Here is a 4,331-nt window from a genome sequence, read left to right on the forward strand (position 1 = left end):
GGCCCAGGGAGCCGAGCCGCGCCCGGCCGGGTCACGGGACCCGGCCACCAGGCACTCGCCTGCGAGCCCCGACCCCGGGCCTGGCTCCAGGGTGGGGCCCCGGTGACGTCAATCCGGGCGACGTTAACCTCTTTGATTGATTTGTTTTCTTCATCAAGGGGGGGGGGTTTGAACTGCTATTTGTCTGATCCGTCACCTAGGACCTGTTTGCCTTGGGAGACCCTACCAGGGACGTTAAGCCCCCGACAACATAGCTCCTAGGTTCATTCGGATACTCAAACCCCTCCACCACGTTAAGGTTGCGATTCAAGGAGGGGTCTGTCAAACTGAATTATAGAAAAACCTTTTGAGACATTTAGGATGTGGAGTATTGGTCTACTGCTGATTTTCTTTTTCATTGTGAAATTTATTTAGAAATAAAATATTTCTAAATAATTTACCCTGACCATAACCATGGAAATATATGCAGTACACATTTTTATACCACACCAAATTCTTGAAGTCACTGAATTTTAGTCACTGCAATGCAAAAAAGAAAAGAAAACATAAACAAGTCACCTGTCATATCAACTGTTAAGAATATTCAGCATGTGTTTTATGTTTTGTTTTTTTTAATGCAGTATTTGGCCTATTTGAGGTAGTAAATAGTTTAAAGGGACCACAAGGATATTTTTACGAACTGCCACATGTTATGACACTCCTTCTTGTAAAGAAAACACATACCTGTCAGGAGTATAATAAATGTGTCATGTTCTGACAGTAAGAGAGTGTGCACCTGTTATTTTCATCTCAAACCTGATTCCATTTTGACCTCTAAAATCAGCACCTATCCTACCAGGGCTCTCTGCCCACTTGTCCACTTGGCCACCCTCAATTGCCTGTGTGCAGACATGTAATCACATCATGTTCCTAACATGCCATCCACTGTAAGTGCACACTCTAGTACATGTCACTATTACTGTGGTGGCTTAATGAGCCCCAAGGCACATGTGCTCGTCACCAAAACCTCAGTGAGGGTCATGCAAAACACACACTTGAACACATGTCACAGACTCACACGATCACGCACACCATCATGCGCACACAGCCCTGCCCAAACAAGCTGTCCCCTACACTCCTACTTATGCATATTGTAAATGGATCCGTACACTCCCATCCTGCATTCTTTCTGCAGGGAATCTGGGCGCTGTGTGAGTGATTTGGTTAGCGTTACACCGTACATTAGAGCTGTCCATCCATCCGGTCTGCTTTTTCAAACACATCCATCGCAGTCCTAGTTAAAACACTGGGGGACCCCCTCCACTCCACCTCCACACACCGCCCCCTTCCCAAAGTCTTTTATGATGTCCATAAAATGGAAGAGTGCAGCTTTACTTGAACTAATAATATCTGAGCTTACAGGGCCTGTGATTGATGATCTTTAAAGCCGGTCCGATCGGGCTCATCTTTCTTCAGATTTTTATCACTGACTTGTTTGCAGTCATGTGCAATCACAAGCACCAGGAGAGGTAACAAGTGCTTGATGTATGATGCTTGAGCCACTTTTGTCAGTTGTGCTTTTCCCTCCTCGCTGTGTTTTTTTCTCCTTATTTTAACCCCAGGATTTTGTTTGGTGGTGCATCTCTTAAAATGTTGGACTGTTGTTTTATTTTACTCTCTCCCCCTCTCTCTATACCCCCCTCCCCCTGTCTTCAGATGGTGGGAACGTGTTCTCCTGGGGGATGGGCCAAGAGGTGAGCCAAACATTTTTCCACTTTTGGTCCTGCCAGAAAAAGCAAAATAAGAACAACATTAGACTGTAGGCCTTTTAAATATTGCACTGACACACACACACGCACACACACACACACATACATGCATCCATGCACACACAGACCCTGAATCGTTTTTAGGTCTTTTTTTTTTCTCCTTTCAGAGTACAGATTAAAGTTGTTGGTCTGAGCCCTCCTTTCCAGCACTTCTTATGGTGTGCCAAGAATGTACATCTTTTTAAATACCATAAATCACCTTTATGGGATCTGCTTTATGTCTGCTTCAAACCTTCTGCTTCACATGGACAGAAGGGGAAATCCTCCATGTGCTTTACACTGTAGTTTATGCACATGCATGCCTCTTTGGCATGTGCATGTGAAGTTGTGTGTGGCTATGTGTTTTGGACCTGTCCTGTCTCCTCCGCCTCTGCTAGATAAAGAATCCCACCTGTCACCGAGGATTGTTCTGGTCTTTCAAGTCCCTCTTTAAAGTACCGCATCATTAGACATCCCCCAGACAGAGCCAGGATAGTGTAAAACCTAAGCCTACCTCACTCCCTCTCTCTCAGTCACTGTGAATATGTTTTTCCTTCCATCTTCACTGTTGACCTATAAGGGGGGAATACAAAATCTCTTTCACAACATCACAGTGAGGAACAAACATTCAGGTGAAGGTTTGAGACACAGGGGGAGTAATGAAAATGTTACATATCAGCTGTGATGAGCTCGGACGTGGCCTTGGCTCCTGCACTGTGCTCTTATTTTGCAAGTAGGCGCCTTTACTAACTGGACTCACTGGATTTTCATAAGCGTTCTCACGTCTATATAACTCTTAAGTCAATCTGGTGAGGGTACAGTCAATTTCTCTATATTTTGATCTGTTTTTTTTTTTTCCTTTCTTACATCTTCTCTTCCCTCTTCTTCAATCCCAGTCTCTTTCCACTCCTTTTATTTTTTCTTTCATTTTTTCCATACTCTTCCTGCATCTTTTACGTCTTTCTGCCCCCTTTTTACCCAGTGTCGTGGAGCTGCTTTGATGATTGATTGCTACTATGTGCAGTCTGACAGGATGTAGCACACTCTCGGCCCCAGGGGCCCCCTCGCAGACTGCGCCACCTGATTAAGACTCCCCTTGTAATCAGCTGCATATTGCCACACCGTTACTGCTCCCATCAAAAAAAAGAAGAAAGGTTCCACCTTCTGAAAGATAACACTTTGTTTGTGGCTGAAGAAGACGTGAGAGCAGAGAGAAACCTGAACTTTCTTTGCTTAGCAGATACCTCCCTCTCTCCAGGGCTTAGAGGCTCTTATGTATCAGTTGCAGCAAAAAAAGCAAAAGGTCTTAAACCTAATAAAGTTGACTGCTGCCTTACCAAGGTAAACCCAGGCCGCTCTAACCCTATTACAGCTGGTAATAGTGTTACAGATATAAATCTCATTGTTTTCCTCCTATTGAGACTCAAAGACGGACGACCTGCGCTATATCGCATGATTGAGGTGAGAAGGAATTTGAATGATGTCAGGGAGTGCACGCCACAGCCAGAATCAATATGTTAACAGCAAACCAGGAGTGGCAGGTAAGTTTCAAAGCAATCAAGTGAACTTCAAGTGATATACTGCGTGTTCCATGGAATGAAAAACCATCTTTTTAACAAACTGTTAAATGAAAAATATTCTGATTTAATTAACATCATAAAGTCACATTATGGATTATTGGGTTAGCCATCAAGCCAGTGTTTCTGATGCATACATTTGATAACAACACAAAAACAACAACATCTGCACACAGACCAGAGTCTTAACTCCTAACGTCAGCTCTGTGATAGCCAGGGGTCAACCCTCGCTGATGCAGAGTTCAACTTGGCAGCGACCTAAACTGACATTTGATCCAATTTATATAAAAGTCAAGCTTTAAACAATCTTAATCGTGTAGTCAATGGTGAGGAGAAATGCTACAATGACCCAAAGAAGAAACACAGTCAGCATAGAGACGGACTCCAGTTGAAGGTTTAGCTGTAAAGCTAAAGTACAGACATAAACATCTTCCAGGAAAACTTTGTCTGTATGGCAGTAAAACTTTAACTTCGAACTGGTACTGTCGAATTCATGAATTCACCTTGATGCAATTACAGTGAATGCCACATATAACATGGACCTGAAGCCCAGTATTTGTACATTCTTCTTATTATTTTAGTTTGTCAAACATGGCTCAGTTTATCAAACTACATCACACATTGTCGTAGCTGTGCTGTATTTCTGAGGTGTTTTAGGATTTGTGTGGCTATTTTCCCTATCGATTGCATCCATGTATGTAATGTAATGATGCCAGTGATACATCAAGCATGGTAAACAATAGAAGAATTGGTAGGATAATGGTGGGCCTGGTTCCAGTGCAGTTCTGGCCCCATCGAACACTGGACCTTTTCCAAATTAATGCTAATGTGTTTAGGCAGTGAGGCAAATGAGCATTATTGATACTCCTATGTATTCCTAAAAAAAGAGCAAAAACATGCAGACATGTGTAAGCATCTTTGCCTCTGGGTGTGTTTGGTATTTTGCCATACACACATTTATATCTGT

The sequence above is a fragment of the Cynoglossus semilaevis genome, chromosome Z (assembly GCF_000523025.1).
Source record: "Cynoglossus semilaevis isolate Cse_v1.0 chromosome Z, Cse_v1.0, whole genome shotgun sequence".
Classification (NCBI taxonomy): Eukaryota; Metazoa; Chordata; class Actinopteri; order Pleuronectiformes; family Cynoglossidae; genus Cynoglossus; species Cynoglossus semilaevis.